Source organism: Amblyraja radiata, chromosome 15 (genome assembly GCF_010909765.2).
Source record: "Amblyraja radiata isolate CabotCenter1 chromosome 15, sAmbRad1.1.pri, whole genome shotgun sequence".
Lineage (NCBI taxonomy): Eukaryota > Metazoa > Chordata > Chondrichthyes > Rajiformes > Rajidae > Amblyraja > Amblyraja radiata.
The window spans coordinates 35,561,795-35,578,906 of NC_045970.1; the positions used below are offsets into that span (position 1 = coordinate 35,561,795).

The 17,112-nt window shown below is 47.6% G+C and overlaps 1 protein-coding gene across 3 annotated transcripts in view; it reads right to left on the reverse strand.

Moving 5' to 3' along the window:
* Positions 1 to 17,112, reverse strand: part of lzts2 (leucine zipper tumor suppressor 2) — a 129,636-nt gene that overhangs the window by 43,383 nt on the left and 69,141 nt on the right. The window contains exon 1 of one of the 3 annotated variants that reach the window (XM_033034023.1): positions 13,045 to 13,325. The exons of the other annotated variants lie outside the window; for them this stretch is intronic. The gene's annotated coding sequence lies outside the window, so the exon portion shown is untranslated. Of the gene's footprint in view, positions 1 to 13,044; positions 13,326 to 17,112 lie in introns of those variants that run through there. 3 annotated transcript variants of the gene reach the window in all.

The following is a 17,112-nucleotide window of genomic DNA, read 5'->3' on the forward strand; positions in this document are numbered from 1 at the left end:
GTTCCATACACTTACAACTCTTTGTGTACAAGAAGTTGCCCCTCAAGTACCCATTATGTGTCCATAATAGTGGTCATTGGGGGCTACATTGAACACTTTGTAACTTTGTATACGTGGAGACTCTTCACATACTTCGTGTATGGCACGCCAAGCAAAGAAGTTAATAATAAAGTATTGATATTAACGTATCAATTGATCAATCAATCAATCAATCAATCAATCAATCAATCAATCAATCTTGTCTTTGACATTTCCACCCGCAGGGTAAAGGTTCTTATTGTTCATCTTATCAACGCCTCTCATAGTCTTGTAGATTTCTATCAGGTCTTCCCTCAGCCTCCGACGCTCCAGGGAAAACAATCTGAATTTATCCAACCACTCCTTATATCGAACGCCCTCTAATCCAGGCAGTGTTTCTGGCAAACCTCATACACCTTCTCCAAAGCCTCCACTTCCCTCGTGTAATGGGGTGACCGACGATTATTTTGTCCCTCATGATCCCAGCACCTGCCGCCTCTAGCGTGTCTGTCCTATATCTCCATTGCCTTTCCCTGTGAGGGGGAAATGGACAGATGGCGTTTCGGGTCTGCACCCTTCTTCAGACTTCAACTCTTCGAGCAAGTCCTTCTAAGGGCAATGCCCATATCTACCTCTATCAACCCCGACAGGGAGGGATACAGAGCTGAGGTTACCGCCAGATCAGCCACCATCAAGTAGAATTGGTGGAACAAGGAGCAAGAGGACTTTATTCCTTGGAGTGCAGGAGGATAAGGGGTTCTTGTAGAGGTGAACAAAATTACAAGAGGAATAAATCAGCTAAATGCACCGAGTCTCTTGCCCAGAGCAGGGGAATCAAGGACCACAGTACATAGGTTGAAGGTGAGGGGGAAACATTTAACAGGAACCTGTGGGGTAACTTTTGTACACAAATGGTGCTGGGTGTATGGAATGAGCTGCTGGAGGAGGTACTTGAGGCAGGTACTATCGTAAAGTTTCAGAAACATTTGGACAGGTACATAGATAGTACAGGTTTAGAGGCTAAACATGGACAGGTGGGACTAGTGTCGATGTGGCATGTTAGTTGGCGTGAGCAAGTTGGCCAGAAGGACCTGTGTCCACACTGTATGACTCTAAGTTACATGAGCTTAGTTCCATATTCCTATCCCTAACTCATTTAGTTTTTGTTTAGTTTGGAGATGCAGCATGAAAACATGCCCTTTGGCCCACAGAGTCCACGCCAACCATCAATCACCCCTTCACAATATTTCTATGTTATTAATAGACAATAGGTGCAGGGGTAGACCATTCGGCCCTTCGAGCCAGCACCGCCATTCACTGTGATCATGGCTGATCATCCACATTCAGTACCCCGTCCCTGCCTTCTCCACATATCCCATGACTCCGCTATCTTTAAGAGCTCTATTTAACTGCTTCCTACTTTCTCATCCACTCCGTACTCAAGCGGCACGGTGGCGCAGTGGTAGAGTTGCTGCCTTACAGCGCCAGAGACCCGGATTCAATCCTGACTATGGGTGCTGTCTGTACGGAGTGTGTACGTTCTCCCTGTGACTGCGTGGGTTTTCTACGGTTGCTCTGGTTTCCACTCACATTCCAAAGATGTGCAGGTTTCGAGGTTAATTGGCTTCAGTAAAAATTGTAAACGTATCAAGAGTGTGTAGGATATTGCTAGTGTACGGGGAATCACCGGTTGGCATCGGCTCGGTGGACCTAAGGGTCTGTTTCCACATTGTATCTCTAAACATTCAGGGAAATGTTTCCAGTGGCCAATTAACCTACAAACCCGCACGTCTTCGGGATGTGGGAGGAATCTGGAGCACCTGGAAGAAACCTGCGCGGTCACATGGAGAACGTGCAAACTCCACACAAACAGTATCCCGAGGACAGGATCAAGCCCGAGTCTCTGGCTTTATGGGGCAGCGGCTCTACCCGCTGCGTCGCTGTGCCGCCCTGTGATGAAATTCCAGTGAAAGAAAAAACGAATTCTGTCCGCTGGTAAGGTCACCAAGGGCTGACATGTGCGAGTTAATGACTTTATTCCAGATGGGAAACCCATTACCTGCCATGAACTCTGTGTTATTCCAGCTCAGATGTCATCCAGGAATCTGACCCCACTGACTGTGGATGCCTTGACCCCCGATGATCGCAAGACAAGCACAGAAAAATAGTCACACAATCCCGAGACACAGTAAACAGTTGTGCAACTCGAGGTCAGTCTTCTGACTGCGGAGACCCTTGCAGACTCGGAGACACCCGATGATGTCCCTTTAAGGAGTGCCAGGCTTCGGAAGGGCAGATGTGGACCTTGTTTCGATATAACCCTTTAACTTCCTCAGTGTAAATACACAGAGATGCTCTGTATTTTCTTAGTGCAGCTTAAACTTCCAAACAGCTCTAATACAAACCTTGGGAACACGTGTTTTTATATCCACCAGTTAAGCAAATAAGACCTGATGGCTGCTGTGAATAAAACACTTGTTTTTCAGCCTAATGTTTTCTAAAGCAGGAGCCGTTTGCCTGAGGCATTCAGCTGCCTCTACACAAACACCTTGAAGGGAAGTCCAGTGGCCAATTCATCCAACAACCGGTGTGCCACTGCACAAACCCAATATTTGGGTTAAAAGGACACAAAGTGCTGGAGTAACTCAGCGGGGTCAGGCCGCATCTCTGGAGAACATGGATAGGTGCCGTTTGGGGTGGACATTTACGTGAGTTTGTGGGGCCAGGACTGTAAGCAACCTCAAGACTCGCACGGAAACAGGCCCTTCAGCCCAACTCATCCATGCCGGCCAACATGCCCCATCTGAGCTAATCCCAGGATAGACACAAAATGCTGGAGTAACTCAGCAGGACAGGCAGCATATCTGGAGAGAAGGAATGGGCGATGTTTTGGGTCGAGACCCTTCTTCAGACTGATGTCAGGGGAGGGGGAGATACATAGATAAGGAAGTGTAAGGTGTTTTAACAGGACAAAGGGAATGGAGATCAAGGAAAATGTAGAATAGACCATTGTGAGCTGGGAGAAACTAACAACAAAGCACTAGATAAAATGTGGTCGGAGACAGTAAGACTGGTCGGATAACTGGGAAGGGGGAGGGATGGAGAGAGAGGGAAAGCAAGGATTACTTGAAATTAGTGGTGTCAATATTCATACCGCTGGTGTGTAAGCTGCCCAAGCGAAAAATGAGGTGCTCTTCCTCCAATTTGCGCTGGGTCTCACTCTGATAATGGAGGAGGCCCGGGACAGAAAGGTCAGATTGGAAATGGGAGGGGGAGTTAAAGCGTTTAGCAACAGGGAGATCGGGTATGTTTAGGCAGACTGAGCGGAGGTGTTGAGGGAATCGATCGCCGAGCCTGCGCTTGGTCTCGCCGATATAAAGGAGTCCACACCTGGAACAGCGGATGCAGTAGATGAGGTTGGAGGACGTGCATGTGAACCTCTACTTCACATGAAAACACTATTGGGGTCCTTGGATGGAGTTGAGGGGTGGCTAACCCCATTTGCCCGCATTTATCCCATATTCCTCTCAATGTCAACTGCGGGATGTGCCCCAGGGCACAAAGGCTGAATGATGGCCTAGCGAGGAAAGGGACGACGGTTCGCTAGACGTTCGGGTCAGAGGCAACGACTGCAACAGGCCTTTATGGCCAGGCTGTAGCTTGGTGCCAAAACATTATACATTCCTATACACTCTGTACTTAAACTGGGATTGTGTTTATACACAGTAATAATTTACTGAACTGTATGCAAAAAAATGTCACTGTACCTCGATACATGTGATATTATAGAACAATTAAACCATTCAATTAATGAACCTTTCTTATCCATGTACCTGTCCAAGTCTCTTACTGAACTACCTCCTCTGGCAGCTCATTTCGTATTCCTGCCACCCTCTAATCTAAACTGAAACCATGTCCATGCCGACCATCAAACAGCCGTTCACACCATTTCTCTCTTCTCCCACTTTCTCATCCACTCCCTGCACACGAACAGGAATTTTACAAAGGGTCAGTCAACCTACAAACCCACAGGTCTTTGGGATGAGGGAGGAAACCCACGCGGTTTCACAGGGAGAACGTGCAAACGCCACGCAGACAGCAGCTGTTGTCAGGATCGAACCAGGGTCCCTGGTGTTGTGAGGTAGCCGCTCTACCAACTGCGCTACTGCGCTGCCTACAGTTCACACTCCAACAAATACCGCCCTACCCCTCCCCCCCCTCCAAGCGCAGAGACCTTTGATTTTTCGATGTGCAATTTTTTTGGTGAACGGGCAGCGGGAGAGTTGCTGCCTGATGGCGCCAGAGACCCGGCTTTGATCCTGGGTGCTTGTCTGTACGTTCTCCCCGTGATCTGCATGGGTTTTCCCCGGGTGCTCTGGTTTCCTCCCACGCTCCAAAGACATGCAGGTTTGTAGGTTAATTGGCTTTGGTAAAAGATTGTAAATTGTCCCCAATGTGCAAGACAGTGCTCATGTACGGGGATCGCTGGTCGCCTCGCACTCGGGGGGGGGCGAAGGGCCTGTTTCCGCACTGTACCCCTAAAGCAAACTAAACTAAGCTTTCCTATTGAATTAGCTCAATGTTATGAAAACCTTTTGGGGCCCCCTTTGTCCCCTCCCGCTTAAGGGGTCACACACCTTATGTTTACTACAGAACAGCTGCAGATTCGACATGGATGCGAACACACAGAGCCCAGACCCCTGAGGGAAAGCCTCAAGGATTTGGGCACTGTCACGCTCTTCAATCCACCTCGGTAAAACATTTCTTCTTCGGAAACCCAGCCGGAGAGAAGCTCCTTCCTCACGCCAAAACATCAAATGCAAATTTTCTCTCGTAAAAAAAACAAGGAGCGTGGAGACTAATGACTCCACAGGGGACTACAATATAGAATCATACAGTGTGGAAACAGGCCCTTTGGCCCAACTTGCCCACGCCGACCAACATGTCTCAGCTACACTACCCCCACCTTTCTGCGTTTGGCCCATATCCCTCTAAACCTGTCCTAACCATGTACATGTCTAATTGTTTCTTAAATGTTGCAATAGTACCTGCCTCAAGTACCTCCAATGGCAGCTTATTCCGTACACACACCACCCTTTGTGTGGAAAAGTTACCCCTTAAGTTCCTGTAAAGTATGTTCCTCCCCTTCACCAAAACCTATGCCCCCTGATCCCCTACTCTGGGCAAGAGGCTCTACGAACTATTCCTCTACCCGATCTATTCCTCTCATGGTCAGACTTGCCGCTGTGTCACTTGATACACGGCACCTACCATAACATAACATGCTGGTTACAGCAGGCAGCTGAGTCAATACTGACGGAAGCTACAGCACAGTAAAAGGGGCTTCACACAGTCACATAGTAAAACCAGCAACAAACCACAGCGTGCACATTTTCTTCAGAAGTGCAGTTAACCCCTGTTATAGGAACCAAAGGGGAGGAATGCGGGGGGTGGGGGGGAATGATGTCCGTTATTGCTGATTGTCTTGTCTGCTATAACATGGGGAGGGGGGTAAAGATGTATAGCATTGGAAAAGCAGCCAATAAACATAGGGTGGTAATAAACATAAATAGGATAAATGCATAGAGTCTGGAAAATATAGGGTAAATGCAGTCTTTTACCCAGAGTAGGGGAATCAAGAACCAGAGGATAGAGGTTTGGAGTGAGAGGGACAAGATTTAATAGGAAAGAAAGTGAGAGGCAACTTATCTTTTTACACCTATAGTGGTAGGTGTATGGAACGGGCTGCTGGAGGAGGTCGTTGAGGCAGGGACTATCATGTTTAAAAAACATTTGAACAGGTAAATGGATAAGGTAGATTTAGAGGGATCAGGGCCAAATGCAGGCAGATGGGACAAGTGTAGATGGTGCATGCAGAAGGATTCCAACCCAAAAGTCACCCATCCTTTTTCTCCAGAGATGCTGCCTGACCCACTGAGTTACTCCACACTTTGTGTCGATCTCCATTACAAAGAGATCCGTAATCACGAGGATAGACTATTGTCCTTCAGATATAAATAACCCCGCTAACATTAGACAGCAGTGCTAACACAGCAAAGTGCCATCAAACTAAATGTAGTTGATGTTTAGAGATGCAGCCTGGAAACAGGCTCTTTGGCCCACCCTGTTCACACCGACTCACTAGTTCTAACCTACACACTAGGGACAATTTACAGAAACCAATTAACCTACAAAGTCTTTGGACTGCAGGAGGAAGCACCCGTGGTCAGGATCGAACCCAGGACTCTGGCGCTGTTAGGCAGTAATTCAACCGCTGCGCCTCTGTGCCACCTAAATGCAAGTCTGACCTGTTGTCTCATAATAGGGGAGCAAATCCTAGGATGAAAGAAAAGAGTTGGAGCAACTCAGCAGGTCAGGCAGCATCTATGAGAACATGGATAGGTGATGTTTTGGGTCGGGATCCTTCCCATCAGTCTGAAGAAATATCCCGACCCGATACGTCATCTGACCATGTTCTCAGAGATCCTGCCTGAACTGCTGAGTTACTCCAGCGATTCGGGACCTTTTGTATAAAAACAGCATCTGCAGTTCCTTGTTTCTATACCTTGGACAAAAGAGGCAGGTTTAAGGCAGCAGCTTGAAGGAGGAATTAGTGGAGAAACTCGGCACAGTGGTGCAGCTGGTACTCCAAATGTGGTCTGACCAGTGCCTTGTAACGCCTCAGCATTAGATCCCTCATTTTTATATTCAAATTGACACAAACGCGGAGTAAACACAAGAACGTTCCTGGCCTCTGCCGGATCTGTGGCTGGGAATCATTCATAGTTTATGTGAGAGTGCATTCATTGCTCTGTCCACTTGACTCATCTGAAAGATGAGACTGATGCATACGCATGCAAGGACACACACACGCATGTATGCACATGTGCACAAACACTCACACACAGGGGCTGCCTTATACCAGCGGATTCCAAAGGGGGGGGGAAAGAGAGGGAGAGGGGTGAAGAGAGGGAGGGGGGGGGGAGAGGGGAGAGGGGAGAGAGAGGGAGAGGGGGGTGGAAGAGGGAGAGGGGGGTGGAAGAGGGAGAGGGTGTGGAAGAGGGAGAGGGGGGTGGAAGAGGGAGAGGGGGGTGGAAGAGGGAGAGGGAGAGGGGGACAGAGGGAGAGAAAGAAAGAAGGAAGGAAGGAAGGAAACGGTGGATAACGAACTCCAACGTGAATCCACCAAATCTGGCCCTGTTCTTGAGTTAACCAATGTGCCCTGCAGGATGGGAGACTTTTATTACTTTCACCTTATGGGGAAAACTCCCTCAAAAGATCTGAGAAAGAGATTTTTTCTTAATTGTGGGATTCACAATCTAGACATACCATTATTTGTTAACAAATGTATTTGTCTGACTGGACACATGTTACCGTCGCTTCAGCAGAATAGAACAACAATGTAAATTAGTGCCGCAAATGCTCACTTAACAGTATGCGCTTGGTTTACAGATACCGCACTGAAACCAGGTCTCTGATGATGCTGGCTACCTTTTAGAGGCAGAGACTCCTTTAGATCCCTTCGATGGTGGGGAGGTCAGTACACGTGATGGACTGGGCAGTGTACAACACGTTTTGCAATCTTTTTAGTTCCTGGGTGTTCGAGTTGCAACGGGTCAATATCCTCTCCACTGTACAGCTTTAGAGGTTCAAGAGACTATCCGATAACATACCAAATCTCTTCAATCTCAGGAAGGAGGCATTGATGAGCTTTCTTTAAAATTGCATCAAAGTGCTGGGTCCAGGACAGATCTTCAGAGGTACGCATGCCCAGAAATTTGACGTTTTTGATTCTCTCCACCATGGTCCCGCCGATGAAGAGAGATTTGTCAGAGTCACTAATGATGGAATGATTGAAATCAGGGATGTTCTGGAGATTACAGTGATCGGGAGAGACGAAAGCTCAGAAGAGATTAGAAAACTAGTTAAAATTGAGAGGTTGCCTGCACTGGCAGCTAGCATAGTTAGCAAGGGGAATGGGTGAATTGGGCTTGATGCAAGAGCAAGGTTAGATGCATGACTTCAAAGAAGAGGATGGAATGCCAGCCCAGATTGTCAGGGACATGGATCCTGTCAGTCTCCAGGTGAATGCTGTACAATCCACACACACTGTGGCTTGGCTAGGTAACGTTTCAGGTCGTGACGCTTCATCTAAAGAAGCAGACCTAGCCCAAAACGTCACCTATCCATGTTCTCCAGAGATGTGCCTGACCTGTCGAGTAACGAGGGTCCCATCCCGAAATGCCACCTATCCGTGTTCTCCAGAGATGCTGCTTGACCAACTGAGTTACTGCAGCACTTTGTGTCTTTCTTTGTAACCCAGCATCTGCAATTCCTTATAACACCCTCTGACTTATTTGCTTTGACCCGCTGAGTTACGCCAGCATTTTGAACCTATCTTGCTTTGTTATTAAGTACATTAAGTACATTGTGTTCACGTACGTTAATCTCTGAATTATTCTTCAACAATGAATCTTCAATTCATCCACAAACATGTTAAATGGCTTGCATTTGCATTATCCATTCATGTAACTGGCATTTTCAATCCAGTTATAATCTGCCACTACATCGTCAGGCTTTCTGAACACCTTAGAGTTATTTTAATATAATGATAATGATGCTACCTGCTATTAACTTGGGAGGACCGCAACACGCTGCTGAATGACGCAGCCACCATTTTGTGCCAACCACCCTCCATTTTGTTCACTGGTCCCACCGTGTCCTTTGTTAAACTGTATTTGCCTGCAATTGTCCAGGACCGTGCTGCGTGTGTCCTAACCAAATCTCATTACTCTTCATCCATTGCTTGCTGATTTGTTTTTTAATTTAATTGATTGATTGAAAGATATGGAAACAGGCCTTAATGCCCACCGAGTCGATGCCGATCATCGATCATCCAATCACGCTAGTTCTATGTTAGCCCACTTTCTCATCCACTTCCTACACCTTCGGGGCAATTTACAGAAGTCAATTGAACTACAAACCGGCACGTCTTTATGATGTGAGAGGAAACCAGAGCACCTGGAGGAAACCCACGTGGTCGCATGAAGAACGTGCAACCTCCATACAGACAGCACCCGAGGTCAGGAACGAACCTGGTCTCTGTCGTTGTGTGACCATTCTGTATCATCCTGCAATGAAGCAATCCTCATTTCTAAATCCCTCCACACCTCCTACAGTGCCCTCCATAATGTTTGGGACAAAGACCCATCATTTATTTATTTGCCTCTGCACTCCACAATGTGAGGTTTGTAATATACAAAAATCTCATGTGGTTAAAGTGCACATTGTCAGATTTTATTAAAGGCCATTTTTATACATTTTGGTTTCGCCATGTAGAAATTACAGCTGTGTTTATACATAATCCCCCACGTCAGGGCAGCATAATGTTTGGGACACAGCAATGTCATGCAAATGAAAGTAGTCATGTTTAGTATTTTGTTGCATATCCTTTACATGCAATGACTGCTTGAAGTCAGCGATTCATGGACATCACCAGTTGCTGGGTGTCTTCTCCGGTGATGCTCTGCTAGGCCTGTATTGCTGCCATCTTTAGCTTATGCTTGTTTTCTGTGCTAGTCCCCTTCAGTTTTCTCTTCCGCATATAAAAGGCATGCTCAATAGGGTTCAGATCGGGTGAATGACTTGGCCACAAGAATTGACCATTTTTTAGCTTTAAAAAACTCCTTTGTTGCTTTAGCAGTATGTTTGGGATCATTGTCTTGCTGTAGAATGAACCGCCGGCCCATGAGTCTTGAGGCATTTGTTTGAACTTGAGCAGATAGGATGTGTCTATACACTTCAGAATTCATTATGCTACTACCATCAACAGTTGTGTCATCAATGAAGATAAGTGACCCAGTACCTTCAGCAGCCATACATGCCCAGGCCTTAACACCCCACCACCGTGTTTCACAGATGAGGTGGTATGCTTTGGATCTTGGGCAGTTCCTTCTCTCCTTCATACTTTGCTCTTGCCATCACTCTAACATATGTTAATCTTTGTCTCATCTGTCCCCAAGACCTTTTTCCAGAATTGCGGTGGCCCTTTTAAGTACTTCTTGGCAAACTGTAACCTGGCCATCCTATTTTTGCAGCTAACCAGTGGTTTGCATCTTGCAGTGTAGCCTCTGTATTTCTGTTCGTGAAGTTTTCTGCAGACAGTGGTCATTGACAAATCCACACCTGACTCCTGAAGAGTGTTTCTGATCTGTCGGACAGATGTTTGGGGATTTTTCTTTATTACAGAGAGAATTCTTCTGTCATCAGCTGTGGAGGTCTTCCTTGGCCTGCCAGTCCCTTTGCGATTAGTAAATTCACCAGTGCTCTCTTTCTTCTTAATGATGTTCCAAACAGTTGATTTTGGTAAGCCTGAGAATTGACTGATGTCTCTAACAGTTTTATTCTTGTTTCTCAGTGACATAATGGCTTCTGACTTTCATTTGCACAACTTTGGTCCTTACGTTGATAAACAGCAATAAAAGTTTCCTAAGGTGACGGAAAGACTGGAGGAAAGACTAGGTGCTGAGAGCTCTCTTATACCTGCATTAAGGAGGCAATTAAACACACCTGACCAATTACAAACACCTGTGAAGCCATGTGCCCCAAACATTATGGTGCCCTGAAATGGAGGGACAATGTATAAACACAGCTGTAATTTCTACATGGTGAAAACAAAATGTATAAAAATGGCCTTTAATAAAATCTGACAATGTGCACTTTAACCACATGTGATGTTTTCTATTGCAAATCTCAAATTGTGGAGTACAGAGGCAAATAAATAAATTATGGGTCTTTGGCCCAAACATTATGGAGGGTATTGTACCTGCCTCCCTATCCCTATTATAGTCATCATCACCCTCTAGAGAGTCACATCGGCCCAACTCACCCATGCCGACCAAGATGCCCCATCTATGATAGTCCCATTTGGCCCACATCCCTCCAAACCTATCCATGTACCTGTCCAATTGTCTTTTACATATTGTTATTGTACCTGCCTCAATTATTTCCTCTGGCGGCTCAGTCTATATAACCACCGCCCACTGTGGGCTCCACCTTTCCTTAATTATCATTGTTGGCTTTGATTTGTCTTTTTCATACCTTTCATTCATTTGTTCTTTGTACATTTTCATATCTCTAGATTCCCTCTCCCCTGACTCTCAGTCTGAAGAAGGGTGTCGACCCAAATGCTCACCTATTCCTTTTTTCCAAAGATGCTGAGTTACTCCAGCATTTTGTGTCTAACTCCCGGACTGCAACGTCACCAGACCACGTTCACCAGAGATGCTGCCTGACCCACAGAGTTACTCCAGCACTTTGCGTATTTTATAAGCAGTTAGGATGGTTGTCCACTTCGCACACCAGTCAACCATTTTATAGGCCAGAACGTTAAAGACTTCTACCCTATCCTTAGTGAGCAAAGCCGTAACTTCAGAAATCACCATATCAGGACACTGCCGTTTTATCCAGATTTATTTAATTAGCTGGAGTTAAATTCCCCAGGTCTGTGGTTGGATCTGAACATCCAGAATGCGAGCCCAGTGATATGTCAGGATGCATGCGATCTTTACACCGATTCCTTCATACACGAGAGAATGTTTCACCTTCATTCACAGCCACAAAACCTCCCAGTGTTTTTCCACTGTCCACAGTTACGGGTTTGCCAGGATAATGGAAAAAAAACTGTGAATAGTTTCTGCACTAAAATATACACATCCCTCGCAGGGTTAAACTCTGGGTGCACTGCAATGGTTAGAACTTGAACTAATTATTCTAACCTAACTAATTCTACAATCAGGCTCTCTGAGCTGGGGGGGGGGCAGGCTGGATTGTTATCAAAGCCACTCTACTGAAACAGCACACAGGATAAAGTCACAGGATAGAGAGAGGGAGGGAATGAGTGGAGGAGAGGGAGAGAGGGAGCGAGAGAAGGGAAGGGGCAGAGAGAGAGAAGAGGAGGAAGAGGATAGGGGGGAAGAGATAGGGGGGAGAGAGGGGGGGAGAGATGGGGGGGGGAGAGAGGGGGTGAAGGAGGGGACGGAGGGGGGTGAAGAGGGGAGGAGGTGATGGGGTTGAGAGAGAGGGGAGAGAGGGGGGGGAGGGAGGAGAGGGGGGGGGAGAGAGAGGGGGGGGGAGAGAGAGGGGGGGGAGGAGAGAGAGGGGGGGGGAGAGAGAGGGGGGGAGAGAGAGGGGGGGAGAGAGGAGGGGGGGGGGAGAGAGGAGGGGGGGGGGAGAGAGGAGGGGGGGGGAGAGAGGGAGGGGGGGGGAGAGAGAGGGGGGGGGAGAGAGGGGGGGGGGGGGGAGAGAGGGGGGGGGGAGAGAGGGGGGGGGAGAGAGAGGGGGGGGGGGAGAGAGAGGGGGGGGGAGAGAGGGGGGGGGGAGAGAGAGGGGGGGGGAGGAGAGAGGGGGGGGAGAGAGAGGGGGGGAGAGAGAGGGGGGGAGAGAGAGGGGGAGAAGAGAGAGGGGGAAGGGAGAGGTGGGGGGGAGAGGGAAGAGAGGGTGGGGGGGAAGAGGGGGGGGGGAGGGAGGGGGGGGGGGAGCGAGAGGGGGGGGGGGAAGAGAGAGGGGGAAGAGAGAGGGGAGTGAGAGTGTGCGAGAGAGGGAGAGAGTGAGAGAAGGGGAGATGGATGAGTGTGTGAGAGACACAACAACACAAAGCATGGCCTGAGCTGATCACTCAGCCACCTATCACATCCCTCCTGGGCCTGCCACCTTTCTTTCCCCATGACTTAAGTGCAAATCCGGAGACGGGGAGAAAGCAGAGAGTAAAAGGCATCAGAAATCCCCACTTGTCTCTGCTAAACCCTGACATGAGCCCCAAGGACGATTTAATCCACTTTCCTCAAAGAGCGCTGCATTGATTTTTTCCCCCACCTCCTCCTCCTCCCCCTCCTATTGCAAAGGATTAAAAACGGTAACTGGTTGCAACGAAGTTATTTTTGCAAGTTGTTTCTCCCCTCCTCCCTCACCTCCCCCTCCCTCCCTCTCCTCCCCTCTCCAGCCAGCCAGACGTGCAGGGTCGCTCACCATTCGCAGCCGCCTCCATGGCTGTGTCGTCCGGCTGGGCTCCGATCAGGGCTCGTCTCCTCCCAGCACAGAATAGATCTGTGCAGCAGTCACACACAGTGAGCGGGCGGGTTCTGCCTCTCTCTCTCTCCACCACACACACAGCACACTCCTCGCAAGCTGGATCGTACTGTCCCGGACAGCCAGGGGCTGCAGTCCCTTCCCAGCTGTCAAACCAATGCCCGCCCCTCAGTAATATGTCCAACCAAAGCCTCAGTCCCACCCACATGTTCTCTCTCTCTCTCTCTCGGCACACTCTCTCTCTCTCTTGGCACACTCTCTCTCTCTTTCTCTTTCAATTTCTCTCTTTCTCTCTTACTCTCTCCCTTGTCTCTACCTCTGTCTCTCCCCCTCTCTCCCCACGTTCTCTCCCTCTTCCCTCCACCCTTCTCTTTCTCGCTCACTCTCTCCCCTCCCCTCTCTTTTCCTCCCCTCCCTCCCTCTGATTCCCCGCCAGCCAAACGCATTATAAGTGCAGCTCTCTTGAAGCTGACTGATCCCTAACTTGGCCTGAAGGCACGATTCCTTTTTAAGTAACAAGGCGAGCAGCAGTTTCATCACTGGGACTCTATTTGCCCTTGTTTAGTGGCGTCGAAGAGGCTTTTAATGATTCAATAATTCAATGATACTTTATTGTCACATGTACCGAGGCACGGTGAAATACTTTCTTTTGCATACGACCCGTAAAACCATACTATAGGTAAACACAATCGTAGATAAGTACAAAAGTGCAATGATTGTAGTTACAGGCTAAGTAGCGCAGGGGCTGTGTCAATGTGTTAGTGACCCCAGAAACCTGGAGCTCTGAGTTCAATTCCCCTTCATGACAATTGGGGACATTTAAATTTGGCTAATTATCTATATTTATACTGTAAACTTATGATCAGGTCTAGTGGGCATGAAACTGCTAGACAGTTGTTATAAATTAATTTCTTTGCTAATGGAATCGCGGGATATGGGGGAGAAAACATTTTGGATGATCAGCCATGATCATATTGAATGGCGGATCATATTGAATAGCGGTGCCGGCCAGAAGGGCCGAATGGCCTACTCCTTCACTACTTTCTATGTTTCTAGTGTAAGAATAGTAGACTTTACCCAGGCAGTACAAAGATTCGCTACATTTCTGGTGCCAACTTGGGCCCTTTAAGTTTCAAAATTCTTAATAATAGTCTTATCTTGGCTGTTAAAGGCCCATTTTAGACAGCTACATGGATTATAGATCATGTGCAGGCAGAAGACTTTATCTGGCATCACGTTCAGCACAGACATTGTGGGCCGAAGGGCCTGTTCCTGTGCTGTACTGATCAATGTTCTATCTTCATCCGTATTAAACTTCTCCCAAACCATCCCAACCCATTCCTGAACAAAGCCCGGCTACAACTTTCCTGAAGGTGATTAGAATATGGAATATAAGGGCGGCACGGTGGCGCAGCGGTAGAGCTGGTGCCTCACAGCTCCCGATGCCCAGGTTCGATCCTGGCCACAGGTGCTGTCTGTATGGAGTTTGAACGTTCTCCCTGTGACCATGTGGGTTTTCTCCAGATGTTTCAGTTTCCTCCCACATTGGCCAAAGACCAAAAATAGTTATTTTATAAGTTCAGATGTCATAGGAGCAGAATTAGGCTATTTGGCCCATTGCATCTACTCTGCCATTCAATAATGGCTAATCTATCTTTCCCTCTCAACCACATTCACCTGCCTTCTCCCCATAACCCCTGACACACTTACTAATCAAGAACCTGTTAATCTCTGCCTTAAAAATACCCAATGACTTGGCCTCCACAACCGTCTTTTTGCCCATCTCAGTGTTGGCGGGTTATTCAACCCTGAAGGGCATCTCATTTTCACCCAAATTCCACACGTATTTTGCAGAATTAATGAAATTAATTTAAATTATTTTAATTAATTAAAATAATGAATTGGCGGCACAGTGGTTCAGCGGTAGAGTTGCTGCCTTTCAGCACCAGAGACCCAGGTTCGATCCTGACTACGGGTGCTGTCTGCGCGGAGTTTGTATGCTCTCCCCGTGACCTGCATGGGTTTTCTCCAGGTGCTTCGGTTTCCTCCCACGCTCCAAAGACGCACAGGTTTGTAGGTTAATTGGCTTTGGTAACCTTTGTAAATTGCCCCTAATTTGTAGAATAGTGCTGGAGTATGGGGTGATCACTGGTCAGCGTGGACTCGGTGGGCCAAAGATTCTACGCTGTATCTCTAAACTAAACTAAAAGCATTGAGAGTGGGCTGGCAGGTTAATTGGCTAATATGAAATGGGCAATAAATGTTGGCCTGGTCAGATGCAAAAAATTTGAATAAAAACAAAAAACCTGGGAAAGGAAATGAACTAAGGTGGTCCAGTGTGGAGAAGAGCGGGGTGTCTTTACGATTGAAAAGTAATTCTTTGCCCTTGATTTCTCCAAACTGACTGACCCCATTCCACAGGTTAATTCAGCTCAGTTTTGTTCAGTGACACAGCATGGAAACAGGCCCTTCGGCCCATCGAGCCCATGCGGACCATTGACCACCCGTTCACACTAGCTCAATGTTATCCCACTTTCCCATCCACTCCCTACACACTAGGGGGAAATTTACAGTGGGCAAATTAACCGACAAACACGCACGTCTTTGGGATGTGGGAGGAAACTGGAGCCCCTGGAGAAAACCCACGCAGTCACAGGGACAACGTGTAAACTCCACACAGAAAGCACCTGAGGTCAGTATCGAACCCGGGTCCCTGGAGCTGTGAGGCAGCCACTCTCCAACTGTGCCTGCTTGTCATGTCACATGCATTTCACAGCAGGCCCGGTGACTCTTCCCCCCCCCAACAGCATATTTAATAAAGCATTCACCTGCAGGGCAATAGCAGTGAAAATCTTTTGAAGCACATTATGAAATTGTTGACAATATTTACGTCTGCTTCGGCTGCCTGTGCCCGAGGACAAACACAAGACCCACAGTTCACTGCTGTATACTAGTGGGGCCCTGCTTGCTGTGTAAGACATTATTCTGCAAATCCTGAAACGCAGGGTATCCAAGTCACTGCTGTTCGCTGTATTTCCCGTCCCTTTAGCTTTACACCATTATAGTTAGAGACTACCTCCAGGGTGGCAGAGTGGTGCAGCGGTAGAGTTGCTGCCTCACAGCGCCGGAGACCCAGGTTCAATCCTGACCTTGGCTGCTGTCTGCATGGAGTTTATACGCTCTCCCTGTGACCGCGTGGGTTTTCTCCGGGTGCTCCAGTTTCCCACCACATTCCAAAGACGTGTAAGTTTGTACGTTAATTGACTTCTGTAAATTGCCTCGAGTGTGTAGGACACCATAGAAAGTGGGACACCATAGAAGTAGTGAATTGGTAATCGATGGTGGGCGTGGACTCGGTGGGCTAAAGGGCCCATTTCCACGCTGTTTCTCTAAACCCTAAAAGACACAACATGCTGGAGTAAACTTAGCGGGTCTAGCTGCATCTCTGGAGAACATGGACAGGTGACATTTCATCAGGTGAGGTTTCCACTAGTGGACGAGTCCAGGACCAGAGGGCACAGCCTCAGAATAAAAGGATGTACCTTTAGAAAGGAGATTGTGGCGTTTTTTTAATCAGAGGGTGGTGAATTCATTGCAACAGAAGGCTGTGGAGGCTGTCAATGGATATTTGTCAGGTGGAGATTGATAGATTCTTGATTTGTACAGGTGTCGGGGGTTATGGGGAGAAGGCAGGAGAATGGGGTTGAGAGGGAGAGATAGATCAGCCATGATTGAATGGCGGAGTAGACTTGAAGTAGGCCGAATGGCCCAATTCAGCTACTACAACTTATGAACATGTATGTCGAGGGGCATGACCCTCCTTCAGACTGATTATAGGGGAATGAAATTATTTTATAACAACCATCTAGCAGTTTCATGCCCACTAGAGCTGATTATAATTTTACAGTCCAAATGTAGTTAATTTGCCAAATTTAAATGTCCCCAATTGTCATGAAGGGGATTTGAACTCAGAGCTCCAGGTCTCGGGGTCACTAACACATTAACACA